This window comes from Ranitomeya variabilis, chromosome 6, assembly GCF_051348905.1.
Source record: "Ranitomeya variabilis isolate aRanVar5 chromosome 6, aRanVar5.hap1, whole genome shotgun sequence".
In the NCBI taxonomy this organism is placed as follows: domain Eukaryota; kingdom Metazoa; phylum Chordata; class Amphibia; order Anura; family Dendrobatidae; genus Ranitomeya; species Ranitomeya variabilis.
The window spans coordinates 578,680,358-578,701,780 of record NC_135237.1 but is presented as its reverse complement, the minus strand read 5'-3'; the positions used below and the strand labels follow the sequence as shown (position 1 = coordinate 578,701,780).

The following is a 21,423-nucleotide window of genomic DNA, read 5'->3' as shown; positions in this document are numbered from 1 at the left end:
TCTCCCCACACACAATAAATACCCCCGTTACAATTAATCTTCGGTGTCTTCAGTTCTCTAGTGTGGAGCACTTACCACTGATGCTCTTTGTGCTTCTTTGCACAGGTGAATGACAGCAGCAGATCACATGACCTGATCGCTGAATTCCTCACTATGATGCCAAGATCTCCTCTTCAGCTATACTCACTTCCAGCTCTCCTCTTCAGCCGTACTGGCCTCTCATCTCTCCTCTCAGCTGTACTCACTTCCAGCTCTCCTCTTCAGATTTACTCCTTCCCAGCTCTCCTCTTCAGCTGTATTCCCTTCCCAGCTCTCCTCTTCAGCTGTACTCACTTCCCTGTTCTTCTCTTCAGCTGTACTCCCTTCCCAGCTCTCCTCTTCAGCTGTACTCACTTCCCTGCTCTCCTCTTCAGCTGTACTCCCTTCCCAGCTCTCCTCTTCAGCTGTACTTGCATCTTATCTCTCCTCTTCAGCTGTACTGGCTTCCCCGCTCTCCTCTTCAGCTGTACTCCTTCCCAGCTCTCCTCTTCAGCTGTTCTGGCCTCCCAGCTCTCCTCTTCAGCTGTACTCGCTTCCCAGCTCTCCTCTTCAGCTGTACTCACTACCCAGCTCTCCTCTTCAGCTGTACTCCCTTCCCAGCTCTCTTCTTCAGCTGTACTCACTTCCCATCTCTCCTCTTCAGCAGTACTCCCTTCCCAGTTCTCTTCTTCAGCTGTACTCACTTCCAAACTCTACTTTTCAACTGTTGTCACTTCAGCTGTACTCCCTTCCCCACTCTCTTCTTCAGCTGTACTCACTTTCCAGCTCTCCTCTTCAGCTGTACTCGCTTCCCAGCTCTCTTCTTCAGCTGTACTCACTACCCAGGTCTCCTCTTCAGCTGTACTCACTTTCCATCTCTCCTCTTCAGCTGTACTCCCTTCCCAACTCTCTTCTTCAGCTGTACTCACTTCCAAGCTCTACTTTTCAACTGTGCTCACTTCAGCTGTGCTCCCTTCCCAGCTCTCCTCTTCAGCTGTACTCCTTCCCAGCTCTCCTCTTCAGCTGTTCTCGCCTCCCAGCTCTCCTCTTCAGCTGTACTTCCTTCCCAGCTCTCTTCTTCAGCTGTACTCCCCCACTCTTCTTCAGTTGTACTCACTTCCCAGCTCTCCTCTTAAGCTGTACTCACTTCCTAGCTCTCTTCTTCAGCTGTTCTCAATACCCAGCTCTCCTCTCCAGCTGTACTCCTTCTCAGCTCTCCTCTTAATAATAATAATAATAATAATAATCTTTATTTTTATATAGCACTAACATATTCCGCAGCGCTTTACAGTTTTGCACACATTATCATCAGCTTCAGCTGTACTCGCTTCCCAGCTCTCCTCTTCAACTGTACTCGCTTCCCCGCACTCTTCAGCTGTAATTGCGGCGCCCCAGGATCTTGGTTGTCGCAGTGGTATTGCTTTCCTCTCGGGGAGAGTGACGCTACGTTTGGAGGCAAAGAAGGATAACTGCATCCAGGTATCACAAACATGCAACACATTTCACACTCCAGACTGCCACGGGGAGCTTCTGCTCCTATTTATTAGGTCACTCCCCATATATATTTTACTGGTAGTCTGTAGGGAAAGTTAGAACGTTGCAGACCAGAGTGTGAGGTGGACAGAGGGTCCGAGGAGCTGTGCATGCCCTCAGAGCTGCAACTCCCAGAAAGAGACATTCAGAAGGTCGAACTGTATTGCAGCGAGCGTGAAGGAAGTCGTAGCAAAGGAGAGGATACCAGAAGGGGACCAGCCTTACACAGGCTGCCTCCTTCTGAGGCGCAGAATCCCGGTGGCCGGAACACCTCGGGAGTAAGGACCTTTATGCTTTGCTCCGGAGACCGGCAGGACAGGTAATTGCAAGTTACCTGCACCCAGGAGGCACGGTGGCAACCCTCGGAGGCCGGGGCGTGCTAGAGTCCCTATAAACAGCCTCAAGCCACCGGTTATACGGGTTTGTCCTATCCTATACGGGGACAGAGAGAGAGACATTACATCTGTGAGGACCTTATGTGAAGCCATAGGCAGTAAGGGACTACACCACTACAGCGCAAGGGAAAGCTACTGACTTCCACCTGGACAAGGGGACTCTGGACTTGCCTCCAAACAGGCTGGACTCTGCCTGCCCTGTGATCTGGTGCCCTGGACTGTGGATGCTGAAGTCTTCAGTAAAGGTAAAGAGACTGCAATCTTGTGTCCTCGTTCTTCTCTGCGCCTCTCACCATCCACCATCTACACACCGGGAAGCCCTGGGGATACACTTCACCTGTGGGAAGGTATACCATCTAGCTGCCATAACATCACCTCAGCTGACTCCTTAAAGCAGCATCAGTCACCCTGACCGAATACCACAGGTGGCATCATGAACATAACTTTTATCCCTTTAAAGACCTTTCCCTTTTACATGGACGTCCCAGGGCCACGGACCAGGTCAGCCACCGTGACATCCCCCTGTAAACCGAAGGACCCGGTACCGAGTGCCCCACGGCCCAATGGGGGCGATCCATAATCACTACCCAGCTCTACTCTTCAGCTGTACTTCTTACCAGCTCTCCTCTTCAGCTGTACTCACTTCCCAGTTCTCTTCTTCAGCTGTACTTACTACCCAGCTCTCCTCTTCAGCTGTACTCACTTTCCCACTCTCCTCTTTAGCTGTACTTGCTTCCCAGGTCTCGTCAGCTCTACTCACTTCCCAGCTCTCCTCTTCAGCTGTACTCACTTCCCGCTCTCCTCTTCAGCTGTACTCCGTCCCAGCTCTCCTCTTCAGCTGTACTCGCTTCCCAACTCTCCTCTTCAGCTGTACTCACTTCCCTGCTCTCTTCAGTTGTACTCACTTCCCATCTCTCCTCTTCTGCTGTACTCACATCCCATCTCTCTTCTTCAGCTGTACTCACTACCCAGCTCTTCTCTTCAGCTGTACTCACTTCCCAACTCTCCTCTTCAGCTGTACACATGTCCCATCTCTCCTCTTCAGCTGTACTCACTACCCAGCTCTCTTCAGCTGTACTCACTTCCCAACTCTCCTCTTCAGCTGTACTCACTTCCCTGCTCTCTTCAGTTGTACTCACTTCCAAGCTCTACATTTCAGCTGTACTCACTTCCCCACTCTCTTCTTCAGTTGTACTCACTTCCAAGCTCTACTTTTCAGCTGTACTCACTTCCCCGCTCTCTTCTTCAGTTGTACTCACTTCCAAGCTCTACTTTTCAGCTGTACTCACTTCAGCTGTACTCGCTTCAGCTGTACTCACTTCCCCTCTCTTTTTCAGTTGTACTCACTTCCAAGCTCTACTTTTCAGCTGTACTCACTTCAGCTGTGCTCGCTTCCACACACTCCTCTTCAGCTATATTCGGTTACCAATTCTCCTTTTCAGCTGTACTCACTTCCCCGCTCTCTTCTTCAGCTGTACTCACTTCCAAGCTCTACTTTTCAGCTGTACTCACTTCAGCTGTACTCCCTTCAGCTGTACTCACTTCCCCGCTCTCTTTTTCAGCTGTACTCACTTCAGCTGTACTCCCTTCAGCTGTACTCACTTCCCCGCTCTCTTTTTCAGCTGTACTCACTTCCAAGCTCTACATTTCAGCTGTACTCACTTCAGCTGTACTCGCTTCCCCGCACTCCTCTTCAGCTATATTCGGTTACCAGTTCTCCTTTTCAGCTGTACTCACTTCCCATCTCTTAACTTCAAATTTCCAGTGTAGAGGATGCAGCAGTTACCAATCCACAGTATAGAGGATGTCGTAGGTACAGAACCCTTATGTAAAGAAGACAGTGTGATACAAAGCCAAAATACAGAGGGTACAGAGCCTCAGTATAGAGGAAGCAGGTACAGAGCTTAAGTGTGGAGGATGCAATACGTACTGAGCCACGGTGCTGAGGCAGCAGGTTCGGGGCTTTTGTATTGAGGGGTGATTGGTACAGAGCCCTGGTACATAGAATGTGGCAGGTACAGAGCCCTCATAGAGGAGGCAGAAAACACAAAGCCAAGTGTGGAGGCGGTAGTGAGTACAGAGACAATGTCTGAAACACAGTCCAAAATTTGTTTGATACAGCAAAGAACTACCTCCAGTTTAAATATCATATCAAACACATCCCCAAATAAATAGATATTTTATGGGAACAGAGAGGATCCATTGCACAAAAATACATATTTAAAAATAAATTATTTTATTGAATCATGTTAAAATAATCTGAAAAATTCAAGCAGGTAGAACAATAGTGGCTTGCTAGCAAAAAATTAAAATGGACACATCCTCTATAAAGCCTTCATACATATTAGAGCGAAATATTCAATATTGCACTATCCTGGCGTCTCTTTTGAGAAAGCATTAACAAAATGGCGTTGTCAGGGGTGGCTTGCTGCATATGCACTGGGCACTTTGTAAGTCCGGTATATCTGCTCTGCATGGCCTGATTTACCTAAAACTTTGCACCTTACTTTAAATGCTTGAAGCACTTTCACTATATATGTAGCCTTATGAACCATGCGCTTGCACTTTTTGTCAGGCTCTAAATTGTTATACATTTATGATTAAATAGCTGTGTGGCATGAAACTTATGGGCGAGTCAAGCCAGAATAGTGCAATATTGAATATTGTGCCCTAATATGAAGGCTTCATACAGGATGTGTCCATTTTAATCGTTTGCTAGCAAGCCAGTATTGTTCTACCTGCTTGAATTTTTAACATTATTTTAACATGAGTCAACAAAATAATTCATTCTTAAAAATTATTTTTGTGCAATGGATTCTCTCTGCACCCTTAAAATAACTATTTATTTGGGGATGTGTTTGATATGATACAGAGACAATGTGTACAGAGCTATTGTGTGGAGGAGGCAGTGAGTACAGAGCTCTTGTATAGAGGAGGCAGTGGGTACAGAGCTATTGTGTAGAGGAGGTAGTAGGTACCGAGCTCTTCTGTAAAGCAGGCAGTGAGTACAAAGCATTGCTGTACAGCAGGCAGTGAGTACAGAGCCCTGCTGTAGAGCAGGCAGTGAGTACAGAGCCCTGCTGTAGAGCAGGCAGTGAGTACAGAGCCCTGCTGTAGAGCAGGCAGTGAGTACAGAGCCCTGCTGTAGAGCAGGCAGTGAGTACAGAGCCCTGCTGTAGAGCAGGCAGTGAGTACAGAGCCCTGCTGTAGAGCAGGCAGTGAGTACAGAGCCCTGCTGTAGAGCAGGCAGTGAGTACAGAGCCCTGCTGTAGAGCAGGCAGTGAGTACAGAGCCCTGCTGTAGAGCAGGCAGTGAGTACAGAGCCCTGCTGTAGAGCAGGCAGTGAGTACAGAGCACTGCTGTAGAACAGGCAGTGAGTACAAAGCATTGCTGTAGAGCAGGCAGTGAGTACAGAGCTCTTCTATAGAGCAGGCAGTGAGTACAGAGCCCTGCTGAAGAACGGGCAGTGAGTACAGAGCCCTGCTGTAGAGCAGGCAGTGAGTACAAAGCATTGCTGTACAGCAGGCAGTGAGTACAGAGCCCTGCTGTAGAGCAGACAGTGAGTACAAAGCACTGCTGTACAGCAGGCAGTGAGTACAGAGCCCTGCAGTAAAGCAGGCAGTGAGTACAGAGCCCTGCTGTAGAGCAGGCAGTGAGTACAGAGCCCTGCTGTAGAGCAGGCAGTGAGTACAGAGCCCTGCTGAAGAACAGGTAGTGAGTACAGAGCCCTGGTGTAGAGCAGGCAGTGAGTACAGAGCTCTGCTGTAGAGTACGCAGTGAGTACAGAGCTCTGCTGTGGAGCAGGCAGTTAGTACAGAGCTCTGCTGTAGAGCAGGCAGTGAGTACAGAGCTCTGCTGTAGAGCAGGCAGCAGGTACAGAAGGATGGAGGTGTCACGGTTGTTGCGCATCACTAATTATGTTCATTGTTGTGGTTAGTGGTCAGTCACCCGCTGAGCTGCCCGCCTCATGCCCATTATGTCTCCCATTGTGCTCCTGCCCTTACAGATGGTTCAATAGCACAGTGATTTTCAACCAGTGTTCCGCGGCACACTAGTGTGCCACGACACATGGTCGGGTGTGCCGCGGGGAAAGTTCCCCAAACTATGGTGCCCCCTTTGTTTTGTTCACCGGCAATGCGCAGCGATGCGCAGTCACGGAATAACACATGCGCGAGCTTTGAACGCTCGCGCGACTTAATGACGTCACCGAGGCCGGCGCGTCATCCTGAGAGCGGAGAGACTCTCGCATTTGCCCGCCGCCAAGGTAATGCCCGCCAATAATGCTGTGTATAATCATTAAGTCAGCAACAGCTCATTAACCCCTTCCCGACCTTTGACGCCACGTAGGCATCATGAAAGTCGGTGCCAATCCGACCCATGACGCCTATGTGGCATCATGGAATGATCGCGTCCCTGCAGATCGGGTGAAAGGGTTAACTCCAATTTCACCTGATCTGCAGGGACAGGGGGAGTGGTACTTCACCCAAGGGGGGTGGCTTCACCCCCTCGTGGCTACGATCGCTCTGATTGGCTGTTGAAAGTGAAACTGCCAATCAGAGCGATTTGTAATATTTCACCTAAAAAACTGGTGAAATATTACAATCCAGCCATGGCCGATGCTGCAATATCATCGGTCATGGCTGGAAACACTTATGTACCCCCCACCACCACCACCGATCTCCTCTCCGGTCCTCCGTCCGGTGCTCCGCTCCCCTCCGTCGTCCTGTCCGCTCCCCCATCCTCCTGCCCGCTCCCCCCGTGCTCTGATGCCACCCCCCATCCTCCGATCCACCCCCCATGCTCAGGTCCACCCCCTCATACTTACCGGGCCTCCCGGTGTCCGTCCGTCTTCTCCATGGGCGCCGTCATCTTCCAAAATGGCGGGCGCATGCGCAGTGCGCCCGCCGAATCTGCCGGCTGGCAGATTCGTTCCAGGTATATTTTGATCACTGAGATATAACCTATCACAGTGATCAAAATAAAAAAAATAGTAAATGACCCCCCCCCCCTTATCACCCCCATAGGTAGGGACAATAATAAAAAAAAAAGAAAATATTTTTTTTTCTTTTTCCACTAGGGTTAGGGTTAGAACTAGGGTTAGGGGTAGGGGTAGGGTTAGGGGTAGGGTTAGGGCATGTGCACAAAAAAAACCTAAAACCAGGGAGAGACTGAGAACTGTTGAGGAAGAGCTTCATGTGTGTCTTTCCACCATTCCTGCCAGGATATCCCTTTTGTGTTTATCGAAACAGGCCCAGGTTTCACACTGAGTGAGTATGAATACATTTAGAATCTATATTATTAACTATATGTAGAATATGTACTGTTTTAGTGTCATTTTGTGCCATTTTGGTTGGTGGTGTGCCCCGGGATTTTTTAAGTATAAAAAGTGTGCCGCGGCTCAAAAAAGGTTGAAAATCACTGCAATAGCAAATAGCTTACCTGCTGCACCCCCATAATCCCCCCACCTTATTGTGTCTCATTGACTTTTAGGGTGATGGTAATGTGGGCAGAACGACTCTAAACCAGACATGAGGGTGGCAAGCATGGCACCTGCACATCCGTTACTTTTGTGGACATTTCTCCCAGGTTTATCGGATTCTTTCTGTGTAGATATTTGTTGTGAATTCCGTTCTCGAACTCCCTCCTGTGGTCATGAATGGTACTTCGGTGAGTTCTGTCCGTGAACTCCCTCTGGTGGCTGTGAGTGGAGCTGCTGGTTCTGAGATTCCTTCCCCACCTGCCCTCGTTTAGGGCTAGGCTGGATTCTCTATTTAACTCCACTCAGATCGTTACTCCATGCCAGCTGTCAATGTTCTAGTACTGGTTCAGATCTCTCCTGGATCTTTCTGAGGACCTGACTACTCCAGCGAAGCTAAGTTCCTGCTTGTTCATTTGTTACATATGGTTTTTCTTGCTAAGTTCTAGTCCAGCTTGCTATCATGAAACTGCCTGGCTAGCTGGAAGCTCTGGGGGTGCAGAGTGGCACCACGCACCGTGAGTCGGTGCGGGGGTATTTTTTGCACACTCTGCGTGGTTTTGTAGTTTTTTGTGTTGACCGCAAAGATCCCTTTTCTATCCTCAATCTGTTTAGTTAGACTGGCCTCCCTTTGCTAAAGCCTATTTCATCCTGTGTTTGTGATTTCCTCTTAACTCACAGTCAATACTTGTGGGGGGCTACTTTTACCTTTGGGGAAATTTCTCTGAGGCAAGTGAGGCTTTGTTTCCTTTCTTTAGGGGTAGTTAGCTCTTAGGCTGTGAAGAGGCGTCTAGGCAGAGTCAGGCACGCTCCACGGCTATTTCTAGTTGTGTTGATAGGAGTAGGGTTTGCGGTCAGCAGAGTTCCCATTTCCCCAGAGCTCGTCCCGATCCCGTGTTTAACTATCAGGTCTTTCCTGGTGCACCTAACCACAAGGTCCATAACAGATATTGTCAGATCCCGGACAGGAGACGAGGCGCCATCTGCTGGTGTTCTCTGCGCTGTGTGCAACATACACAAGATTCTGCAGACTCAATATAAATCAACACAAGACCAAAGAGGGAGTGCAGGGGTCACCAGATACTGATGATGGCAGTGACGAGGGTCACCAGATACTGATGATGGAGTAGATGGGGGTCACCAGATACTAATGATGGAGGCGACGGGGGTCACCAGATACTGATGATGGAGGGGATGGGGGTCACCAGATACTGATGATGGAGGTGGCTGAAGGTCACTAGATATTAATGATGGTGAGGGTGGGGGTCATCAGATACTGATAATGGAGGGAATGGGGGTCACCAGATACTGATGATGGAGGGTGTGATGAATGAGAGCTGGGGGATACAGAGATCGCACCGCCGTCACCAAGCTGTGATGGAGCTTACACATACAAAGCTCTCTGGCACCCTCATTACCCTCAGGTCAGTCAGGGAACTGCACCCAGGATAAGTAGTCACCAGAGAGGCTGCCCTGTTATCGGGCCGCTCTGCAGTGAGGGCGGTATATATATCACGAGTCCCAGGCCAGGAATATACATATATAAACCTCCAGTCCATCACTGCCAGGATCCCGCAGTAACTCCAGAACGGTATGCTGTCACCAGTTTCTCGTTAGATATAAGTCTGGTCTGTTAACAAGCTTATATCGGGTCGGAAACCAGCCCCAGGTAGTGTATAAGTACTAGCATGACTCATCTCATGGACATGGGAAGTTGGGATACGAGGTAAAAGAGCAGCCCAAAGTTACAGAACAATAACACTGGGTAAATGTGTGTAGCTAGTTTTTAATCCCTAGCTCGCCCCCTTCCATATTTGCCACCGCCCCTCTGGGCCGCACTGAAATCTCCTTCCCTGACCTCCTAGCTGAAATAATTTCCAATATCTAGGATGAGTCATAACTTTCTAGTGGGAGGTTCAATAGGGATGACTGACATCTCAACGGGTTCATTTGGGCTTGACCAATATGGAGACTCCAAACTTTGGTTGGCTAAGTGGCTCTGGAGAGCCAGCCTCGATAGCTCATTACCTGGGACAGCTAGAGAACGATGAGACCCAGGTGTGTGTGCGGAGGGCTCCCAGGATTCTGGTGGCATATTGGACTTAACCCTGAGATGCATGATACTCTCATAATTCATCTCTATGTGTTGGTGCTTCCCCATCTAGGGCCTCCTCCATTAGTTGTCAGCCCTGCACAAATGACAGCGGGGGTCCCAGCTCTTTTCCTTCTCACATTAATTAACAAGAACCTGTCATTCCCTTGCTATATGGCAAGATCTTGTTCTTTTTGAAAATTCATGTATTTATCTGATGGGTGAAGGCCACAGTTCTGGAGCGTGGAGAGGAAGAACTCTGGATAATATTTTGGGCCTGAAATTCATAAATCAAAATGGTGTCTCCCTCTTCCCTCACACCTCCCCGCCTTAGAGGGCGCTGGGGGTATCACATTTGTGTGTTCCCCCGGGCGCTCTTCCGCAACCTCCCCTTGCCGAGATAACCCATCAGCGTTACTGTGGTCACGGCCCCTTTTGTGGCAAATGGTGAAGTGGTATTGCTGGAGCGTGAGGCTCCAGCGTAGAAACCTCCATTTTGTCCCAGACACCATGGATAACCAGTTGAGGGGGTTGTGGTCTGTCTCCATGGTGAAGTGGCACCCGTATAAGTAGTGCTGCAGGGCCCATATAATTGCCAGGCATTCCTTTTCCATCGTGGAGTAGGTCACCTGCCTCTGCAATAGTTTTCTGCTCAGATACAATACGGGATGTTCCTGGCCTGTCGAGTTAACCTGACTGAGCATGGCACAGAGGCCAAAGTCACTGGCATTGGTCTGCACTATAAACGGACGTTCAAAGTCAGTAGCTTGTAGTACTGGGAAGCTGGAAAGCTGTCTCGAAAACGACTGTCCAGTCGACTGCGACGGGCAGCTGCTTGTTGACGTCCGTCAGGGGTTTTGCCAGGGTACAATAGTGTGGATCACTATCGTGCCCTGCACTCCCCAAGAAGGACATCACCTGCTTCTTGGTCCTGTGGGGTGGGCCTGAATTTAATAGCATCCACTTTCCCAGGCTCTGGCTTCAGAACCCCCCGCCTAACTGGTGATCCAGGTAGAGTATCTCGCTGATGCCCAGCAGCTGGCATTTTTCCAGCTTGATAGTCAAACCGGCCTGGTGGATCTGCCCGAGCACCTGGGCTAGATTCTATAGGTAATCCTCCCAGGTCAGACTAAAGATGGCAGTATCATCCAGGTACATGTCCGTGTGCCTTTCAAGTCCCTTGAACAGTGTTTTGACATACTGAAAAGTGGCATTTTTAATGCCGAACGGGATCACGGTGGACTAGTACAGTCCAAAAGGAAGTAATAAAGGCAGAGCATTCCTGTGCCTCGCGAGTTGGGAATCTGCCAATATCCTCCGCTCAGATCCAGGATGGTCAGGTACTTAGCCCCGGTCAACTGGTCGAGCAGATCTTCGATGCGTGGTATGGGGAACTCATCAGTGACCATCACAGTGTTGAGCCCCCAGTAGTCCACGCAGAACCGTGTTGTTAGGTGCTTTTTGGGGATGAGGACTACAGGCAAAGATGCGCTGCCGAGTGCCTATATCAACCCCAGCTTTAGCATTTTGTCAATCTCCTGGCGTATGTGCTGCTGCACCTCAAGAAAGACCCAATATGCTGAACGCTGGATCTTTGGGTGATTCCCAGTGTTCGTCATGATCTGCTGAACAGCTCCCAGAAGGGGTGTAGAGTGACCCCCATCTGGGACTATTGGTCCTTCTAGAGTTGGTTGCTTACTTCCACATCCTCGATGGATCCACGTCGCCCATACAGGAGGTCAAAGGGGGAGAATCCCATTGAGGCCTGTGGAACCTCCTGGTAGGCAAATTGCTTGTGTTGGAGGTATCGCTCCCAATCAAGGTGCCATTGAACCGTTCACACAGGCCATTAGTCTGTGGGTGATACGGGCTGGCCACCAGATGTTGCACATGTATTTGCTTACAGAGGGACTCCATCAGCTGCAACATGAACTGTGTCCCTCGGTTGGTAAGCATTTCCTGGGGAAACTCCACCCAGGAGAAAATCTCCAGTAAGGTGGTAGCCACCTTGTCGGCCCAAATGGACGACAAAGCTACCTCTTCTCGTGGCTTATTTTCTGGCCATAATTCTCTGGCCTTATGACATGTTCCTGTTCTTTTTGAAAATTTATGTATCTATCTGATGGGTGGGTGCCACAGTCCAGGAGCAGGGGGAGAGGAAAAACTCTGCATAATATATTGAGCCTAAAATTAATAAATTAAAATAGTGTCTCCTTGCCCCTCACAGAGGGGATAGGGGTCACAAGACACTGATGATGGAGGGGATGGGGGTCACCAGATACTGATGAAGGAGGGGATGGAGGTCACCAGATATGATGGACGGGACAGGCGATCACCAGATACTGATGATAGAGGGGACGGAGGTCACCAGATACTGATAATTGAGGGGACGTAGGTCACCAGATACTGATGATGGAGAGGACGTAGGTCACCAGATACTGATGATGGAGGAGACGAGCGGTCACCAGATACTGATGATTGAGGGGACGTAGGTCACCAGATATTGATGATGGAAGAGATGGGTGGTCATCAGATACTAATGATGGAGGGGACGAAGGTCACCAGATACTGATGATGGAGGGAACGGAGGTCACCAGATACTGATAATGGAGGAGACAGACGGTCACCAGATACTGATGATGGAGGGGACAGAGGTCACCAGATACTGATGATGGAGGGGACGGAGGTCACCAGATACTGATGATTGAGGGGACGTAGGTCACCAGATATTGATGATGGAAGAGATGGGTGGTCATCAGATACTAATGATGGAGGGGACGAAGGTCACCAGATACTGATAATGGAGGAGACAGACGGTCACCAGATACTGATGATGTAGGGGACAGAGGTCACCAGATACTGATGATGGAGGGGACGTAGGTCACCAGATATTGATGATGGAGGGGACGGGCGGTCACCAGATACTGATGATGGAGGGGACGGGCGGTCACCAGATATTGATGATGGAGGGGACGGAGGTCACCAGATATTGATGATGGAGGGGACGGAGGTCACCAGATACTGATGATGGAGGGGACGGAGGTCACCAGATACTGATGATTGAGGGGACGTAGGTCACCAGATATTGATGATGGAAGAGATGGGTGGTCACCAGATACTGATGATGGAGGGGACGGAGGTCACCAGATACTGATAATAGAGGAGACGGACGGTCACCAGATACTGATGATGGAGGGGACAAAGGTCACCAGATACTGATGATGGAGGGGACAGAGGTCACCAGATACTGATGATGGAGGGGACGGATGTCACCAGATAATGATGATTAAGGGGATGAAGGTCACCAGATACTGATGTTGGAGGGGACAGAGGTCACCAGATACTGATAATGGAGGGGACGGACGGTCACCAGATACTGTTGATGGAGGGGACGGGCGGTCTTTAGATACTGATGATGGAGGGGATGGAGGTCACCAGATACTGATGATGGATGGGACGAGCGGTCACCAGATACTGATGATGGAGGAGATGGGCGGTCACCAGATACTGCTGAGATTCACATTTCTCTTCATCCTTTGGATTTTGCTCACTGATAATAATCTATTAACCCTTCTGTGTCTGCAGCGTTTCTCCGCATCAGCGCTGTACACACAATGCATCATTACTGAGCGGAAGCTGAATAGTGTACACACATGTGGGGAGGGTCTTGGGGGGTAATCCCATGGTAGGAGAGGGGCTCCTGTCACCAGCCTTCCACCAGGCGTTAATCCTTTGCCCTCCCAACCGTTTAATCCTGCAGACAAAAACCCTGTGCCGTCTCGTCAGCTCTGAGCTCGGTGCACGCTGATGGAGATGTCTTGGCAGATGTCGCAGACTTGTGAGGTCCACATTACCCTGATCTGACCTGCAGGATCAGGCATCTGTATGTCACGTCGCCCACCATCCGCCCTAATGATGCACTGACTCTGGGGGGCTTTCTGCTGTGTGGTCGCTGCACAGATGGCAGCCCTGGAGGATGGCGCGGGCCCCATGCAGGTGTGTGCCCAGTGTCAGGCAGCCATACGCTCGCACCTTAGTACAGTCACAGGTTTAGCGGAAAAGTTTCTGCCATTTTACAAAATCTGATTTCAAATATAATAATGCAAAAAAACTACATCTCCTCATCTGTCTATCACCTACTCGTCCTCTCCACAGTGCTGCACTGCCCTACTTCTCCTCATCTTTCTGTCACCTACTTGTCCTCTCCACAGTGCTACACCACCCTTCATCTCCTCCTCTTCTGTCTACCACCCACCTTTCCTCTCCACATTGCTGCACCACCCTACATCTCCTCTTCTGTCTACCACCTACCTGTCCTCTCCACAGTGCTGCATCATCCTGCATCTATTCATCTGACTACCACCTACCTGTCCTCCAAAGTGCTGCACCACCCTACATCTCCTTCTCATCTCTGCTTACCACCTACCTGTCCTCTCCACAGTGCTGCACCATCCTACATCTCCTCATCTGTTTACCACCCACCTGTCCTCTCCACAGTGTTGCACCACCCTACATCTCCTCCTCTTCTGTCTACCACCTATCTGTCCTCTCCACAGTGCTACATCGTCCTGCATCTCCTCATCTGTCTACCACCCACCTGTCCTCTCCACAGTGCTGCACCACCCTACATCTCCTCCTCATCTCTGTCTATCACTCTACCTGTCCTCTCCATAGTGCTGCACTACCTTACATCTCCTCCTCATCTTTGTCTGCCACCTATCTGTCCTCTCCACAGTGCTGCACCGCCCTACATCTCATCTGTCTATCATCCTAACCTTCCTCACCACAGTGCTGCAGCACCCTACATCTCCTCCTCATCTGTCTATCACCCAACCCGTCCTCTCCACAGTTCTGCACCGCCCCACATCTCCTCCTCATCTTTGTCTACCACCTATCTATCCTCTCCACAGTGCTGCACTGCCCTACATCTCATCTGTCTATCACCCTACCCATCCTCACCACAGTGCTGCACTGCCCTACATCTCCTCATCTCTGTCTACCACCCTACCAGTCCTCTCCACAGTGCTGCACCACCCTACATCTCCTCATCTCTGTCTACCACCCTACCGGTCCTCTCCACAGTTCTGCACCACTGTTTATCTCCGTCTTCATTAGTGATGAGTGCATTTGTTCAGAAAACGACTGCCAAACATTATTGGAAACACAAGCAAAATTTTATAGAATTGGAAAAAATCGGTAACATTCGGTAAAAATTCCTGGAAAATCTTTGCGTTGCCACTAAAGTATTTTCAGCACTTTATCAGTGATAATGGTGGCATATCATGAGCGTTTGGCATGTTTTTGATGAGGGGAGAGAGCTCAGAGCTCAGAGGTACAACGTTCTTGTAAACTGTCTTTTTTTTCTTAACTTTATGTGTGCACATTGCGGCTAGCCAATCAGGGTGCAGGAAACACCCACAATGTCCTGACACAATGGCTTGTGTCATTGGCTGCTGAAATCTCATGTCCCTCTCCATATAAATAGCAGACATCTTGTTTTAGCGCCATTTTGACTTTTGACACTGCGACAGTGCAGAGAGGCTGCTCCTGACGCTGGCACTGTTAACAGCAAGATTTTATCTAGTTAAATAGGCAGTTGTATATCAGTCAGATAGTGTAGCTAGCTAGTGTCCAGTGTGGCTGTAAAATTTACCTTCCAGCACTTTTTTTTGCCATTACTGAGGTTCACAGACAAAGCCAGTAGGGCACATGTCCTACAAGTGTGTTATGCACTGCTCCTATTGTGCTCCATGCAACAGTATAGCATTTTAAATTATATTACTACACTAGCTAAATATGAAACAGCCTGCTGTATCCCACCTTGTCATTTAGTGCTGTGGTGCTATGTACCTGTCTGCAGACCTAAGGCACATTAAAAAAGTTATAATTTTTTGGTTGCAAAAAGTTAGACAACCCGCCATATCCCACTTTGTAATTTAGAGGTGGTGATATTGTTCTGTGATTTGTGATGTTGTGCATGAAGAAATATTTTTTGGCAGTTGCTACCGTGATTCACGATGCCATATCTCACCTTGTTATTTAGTGGCGTGAAATTGCACAGAGTGCATAGCTCATGCACATTAAAAAAAAAATTCTGTTGCTAAACGTGATACAGCCTGCCATATCCCACGTTGTAATTTTGTGGCAGTGAAATTGTGTGTGCAGAGCTGTTGCACATACCGTATATACTCGAGTATAAGCCGACCCGAGTATAAGCCGACCCCCCTAATTTTGCCACAAAAAACTGGGAAAACTTATTGACTCGAGTATAAGCCTAGGGTGGAAAATGCAGCAGCTACCGGTGAATTTCAAAATTAGAAATAGATACTCCATACCATTCATTATGGCCCCATAGATGCTCCACATAAAGCTGTGCCATATATAATGCTCTGCACCATTCATTATGGCCCCATAGATGCTCCACATAAAGCTGTGCCATATATACAATGCTCTGCACCGTTGCCCCATAGATAGCTGTGCCATATATATAATGCTCTGCACCGTTGCCCCATAGCTGTGCCATATAGTGCTCTGCACCATTGCCCCATAGCTGTGCCATATAGTGCTCTGCACCGTTGCCCCATAGCTCTGCCATATAGTGCTCTGCACAGTTGCCTCATAGCTGTGCCATATAGTGCTCTGCACCGTTGCCCCATAGCTGTGCCATATAGTGCTCTGCACCGTTACCCCATAGCTGTGCCATATAGTGCTCTGCACCGTTGCCCCATAGCTCTGCCATATAGTGCTCTGCACCGTTGCCCCATAGCTCTGCCATATAGTACTCTGCACCGTTGCCCCATAGCTGTGCCATATATATAGTGCTCTGCACCGTTGCCCCATAGCTCTGCCATATAGTGCTCTGCACCGTTGCCCCATAGCTGTGCCATATAGTGCTCTGCACCATTGCCCCATAGCTGTGCCATATAGTGCTCTGCACCGTTGCCCCATAGCTCTGCCATATAGTGCTCTGCACCGTTGCCCCATAGCTCTGCCATATAGTGCTCTGCACCATTGCCCCATAGCTGTGCCATATAGTGCTCTGCACAGTTGCCTCATAGCTGTGCCATATAGTGCTCTGCACCGTTGCCCCATAGCTGTGCCATATAGTGCTCTGCACCGTTGCCCCATAGCTCTGCCATATAGTGCTCTGCACCGTTGCCCCATAGCTCTGCCATATAGTGCTCTGCACCATTGCCCCATCGCTGTGCCATATAGTGCTCTGCACCATTGCCCCATAGCTGTGCCATATAGTGCTCTGCACCGTTGCCCCATAGCTCTGCCATATAGTGCTCTGCACCATTGCCCCATAGCTGTGCCATATAGTGCTCTGCACAGTTGCCTCATAGCTGTGCCATATAGTGCTCTGCACCGTTGCCCCATAGCTCTGCCATATATATAGTGCTCTGCACCGTTGCCCCATAGCTCTGCCATATAGTGCTCTGCACCGTTGCCCCATAGATAGCTGTGCCATATAGTGCTCTGCACAGTTGCCTCATAGCTGTGCCATATAGTGCTCTGCACCGTTGCCCCATAGCTGTGCCATATAGTGCTCTGCACCGTTGCCCCATAGCTCTGCCATATAGTGCTCTGCACCGTTGCCCCATAGCTCTGCCATATTGTGCTCTGCACCGTTGCCCCATAGATGCTCCACATAAATCTGTGCTGCTGCTGCTGCAATAAAAAAAAAAAAAACACATACTCACCTGTCTTGCTTGCAGCTCCTCTGCGCCATCTTCCCGGCGTCTCTCTGCACTGACTGATCAGGCAGAGGGTGCCGCGCACACTATATGCATCATCACGCCCTCTGACCTGAACAGTCAGTGCGGAGAGACGCCGGGAAGATGGAGACAGCGCCCGGCGTGTGGAACGAGGACAGGTGAATATGTCATACTTACCTGCTCCCGGCGTCCCGCTCCTTCCCCCGGACAGCTGGTCTTCGGTGCCGCAGCCTCTTCCTCTATCAGCGGTCACCGGCACCGCTTCATTAGAGAAATGAATAGGCGGCTCCACCCCTATGGGAGGTGGAGCCGCCTATTCATTTCTCTAATGAGCGGTCCCACGTGACCGCTCAGGGGAAGAGGCTGCGGCACCCGGAGACAGTGGGACGTGCAGGGGGAGCGCCAGGAGCCCCGGAAGCAGGTAAGTATATGACAGTGCTCACCTGCCGACCCCACCACCGATCATGACTCGAGTATAAGCCGAGGGGGCACTTTCAGCCCAAAAATTGGGGCTGAAAATCTCGGCTTATACTCGAGTATATACGGTAAATTTATTTTTTGTTTTTACAATCGTAACATAGCAGCCGAGATATCACCTTGAAATTGTTTGTAGCATATTTTCTTTGTCATACAGGCCTCATCCACACTGAAACATCTTCAACTTCTGTGACTAATGCAATTCTGCATGCCATATTTCACCTTGTCATTTGGTGCAGCTGAAATTCATCTGTGTGCAGATGTAAGTACTGGGAAGAAACCCTCGCAAACACAGGGAGAACATGCAAACTCTTTGCAGATGCTGTCCTTGGTGGGGTTGGAACACAGGACTCCAGCGCTGCAAGGCTGCTAATGTTTTTGCGTTGACGACTCAACGTTCCCAGGGTTGGAAGCCTATCACTGCGATGCAAACTGTGTTCCTCACGGCTGTCTTAGGGAAAACCACTGTCAAGATTGTTTTCAAGCATGTTTCCATGCTTTCCGGGGGGGGGGGAGGAAGTAACTGGCAAAATTTACTTTTGTATCGTGGCAACCCAGTAGCCAGCACTATTTGGAATCATACCTATACGGGAAATAATCATGTTGCAGATAGTGCTGCAAGAAGGCTTTTGGTTGGTCTCTTTCATGAGGTCCAAGTCCACAGTGTGTTGGTGGATAACACTCAAGCTTTCTTCTTCCATTTCCTTTTGGAGACCACAAACAACACAGAGGGAATCATGATCGTCTTCATCTCCTAACTGTTGCGCCTCCATCACCTCTTGCTCCTCGTCCTTCCCCTCATCCTTTTCCATTTCTTCCTTCCATGGCAACCCCTGTGAGACGACAGACCTGAACATGGAGATATTGTTAACCCTTCATCATCCTCCTGTGCTTCTTCCGCTTCCCCCAGGACCACCGCCATCACCTCCTCCCACAGACTATTCAAAGTGTGCTCCAGCATGTAGATGACAGTAATAGTGATGCTGATGATGGCATCGTCAGCGCTAACATCTTAGTAGCCATTTCGAAAACGTGCAGAAAGGTGCAGAGGTCCTTCATCTGTATCCACTCCACAAGTGTGAATTGCACCACGTCCATACTGTGTTGTGCCAGGCTATGCAAAATGTCATACTGCACCATGTCTTGGCGCTGCTGCCAGAGTCGCTGCAACATGTGCAGAGTTTTATTCCACGGTGTGGTCATATTGGATTTCAACTGGTTAACAAGTAGTCAGAAAGGTCTCTATACCAACTGAAATGAAATGGTGGAAGTCAGCATGACAGTGGTTTCTGCAGCAGCGCATTCAGGCTGGGACAGTAGCGGAGGAATTGCTGTACCACCAGGTTGAGGATGCAAACCATGCAAGACACATGTGTAAGATTGGCCTAGGGTAGGGTTGCCAACAGGTTTACACCATTATCACACACGGCCTTCCCTGGCTCCAGGTTGCGTGTAGACAGCCTTTGCTCTTAACTCGGCATGGATAGCTGTCCACAACTGTTGATCTGTATGACTGCAATCTCCAAGGCATATTATTATAATCACTGCCTGATTACGGTGAGCCCTGGCTGCACAGTACGGAGGTGGTGGAGGGATTCTCTCTGCAGTGTTGGAACGTGTTTAATTAAGGCAGAGGTTGAAGGCACAGGTAGAAGCACTGCAGGAACTGTTAGATACAGAGGTTTGTTCCGCAAGCCCTGGGGATTCCAAGACTTGGTGTCTACTGCTATAGTTCTCCATCCCCTGGTGTGTACTAGTTTAGTTCTCCAACCCAAGCTGTTTAGTAGTTTAGTTCTCCAATCCCTGTTGTGTAGTAGTTTAGTTAGCCATCGTATGACGTGTAGTGGTTTATTTCTCCTCTTATTTCTCTACCTCATTGTAGATTGTCAGCTCTGAAGTGCAGGGTCGTCATTATTTTTGCTTGAATTGTTTGATTATCTTAACCCCTTTCTGACCTCGGACGGGATAGTACGTCCGAGGTCAGAAGCCCCTCTTTGATGCAGGGCTCCGGCGTTGAGCCCGCATCAAAGCCGGGACATGTCAGATCTTTTGAACAGCTGACATGTGCCCGCAATAGCGGCGGGTGAAATCGCGATTCACCCGCCTGTCATGTTCCCAATGGCAGGGAATTAAACACATAACACGGGCAAAGACAGGACGAGCTCTAGGGTGATGGAACCTGAGCTGACCGCGATCCTGAACCTCAACACTCAACTAACAGCAGCCGGGGAACGTTCCTGGGGGGACTCTAGACGTCTCGCGCCAGCCGGAGATCTAGCTACCCCTATCAGAAGAATCACAGACCTATCTTGCCTCCAGAGAAATATTCCCACAGAAATAGCAGCCCCCCCACACAGGGGCGTAGCTAGAGCTTTTGCCGCCCGGGGCTGTTCCCGAGTTTGGCGCCCCCCCCCCCCCCCCCCAGAATGTATGCGATTTTCACACTTAGTCATGTACCGACGAGCTCCTCTCCCTTAAGCTCCCAATGTTAAGTGAAAAACTGAGAGAAGCAGAAGAGAAGCTCGTTGTTACAGGACCACGAGTATGAAAATCACATATGAGTGACGTGTCCATGTGTCGACGACTGGAACCTGCAGAGCTGAATCCTGACATCGCAGCTTCTGAATTCTCACAACTAATGCACTGCACACTTTTAGGATTCTCCCTGGCCGGTGGACGGTCATGTCAGCACAAGCATGTGATTTGTATACTTCTGACCACATTCCGACTAGACGTGCCCAGCCTCGCTCAGTTCATTATCATAGAGTGAGGCCACACATGTCTAGTCAGCATGTGACCGCATGTATGTAAATCGCCAGCACGAGAGAATCCTGACAGTGTGCAGTGCGCACTGTGAAAAGTCAGAAGTCTGCAGTCACAAAGAATGACTGCAGACTCATTACAAACCTGGACATCCCCTTTAATGCTCCTAACATAAATAAAAACATGAGAGTTAGTTAGTATCACAAATAACATTTACATCCAGGTACCTTATAGATGACGTCGCCTCTGGAGTTGTTCTCCTTCATTTCTTCATCTTGTCCAGACCCCATGATGAGTTTTCTCATCCACAGCCGTCTCTGCAGACTTCCATCTTCTCCATTCTTTTGCAGAAAATCTCCACATGACGCCCTTAAAGATACAAGTGTCATTATAATGCTCCTGAATAAAAAATTGCCCCTCACTATATTGTCTGCATAAAATATGACCCCCACATTGTCCGTCTTATGGTACTTGCTCTTCACACTGACCTCTCCTTTCTATACCGGACCCCTCTTCACACTGACCTCTCACACTGTGTCCCCCCTATAGGGCCCAGTATTTATACTGTACTCTCTCATCACACTCCCCCTCCTTTGTATACTATCCCCTCCTGGCTGTGCCCTTACACTGTCCCCCATGCTACGCATGCACACATCCCAACACCCTCACTCCCCGTACTCTGTCCACATACGTTTTTCACATCGCTACTCATACTGTATCCGCATACATCCCCCCGTTTGACCCCAAGCTGTCTGCACCCATCCCCCATACTGTTTCCTCATATATGCCCCCCCATCTCCCCCTTTGCTCTTCATTTTGTGTCCTCAGATCTCCCCCACACATTAAATCCCCCATCTCCACTCACATTAAATCTCCCCCCACAATAAATCCCCTCATCTCCACTCATATTAAATATCCCCAATCCAATAATATATCCCACTATCCCCACTC

General features: G+C 49.4%; 1 protein-coding gene across 4 annotated transcripts in view; it reads left to right on the top strand.

The window, feature by feature from the left end:
- The window catches only part of LOC143783170 (microtubule-actin cross-linking factor 1, isoforms 6/7-like), a 347,588-nt gene that overhangs the window by 58,988 nt on the left and 267,177 nt on the right, over positions 1-21,423 (top strand). The window contains exon 3 of one of the 4 annotated variants that reach the window (XM_077271554.1): positions 17,867-17,971. The exons of the other annotated variants lie outside the window; for them this stretch is intronic. The gene's annotated coding sequence lies outside the window, so the exon portion shown is untranslated. The remainder of the gene's footprint in view (positions 1-17,866; positions 17,972-21,423) is intronic. 4 annotated transcript variants of the gene reach the window in all.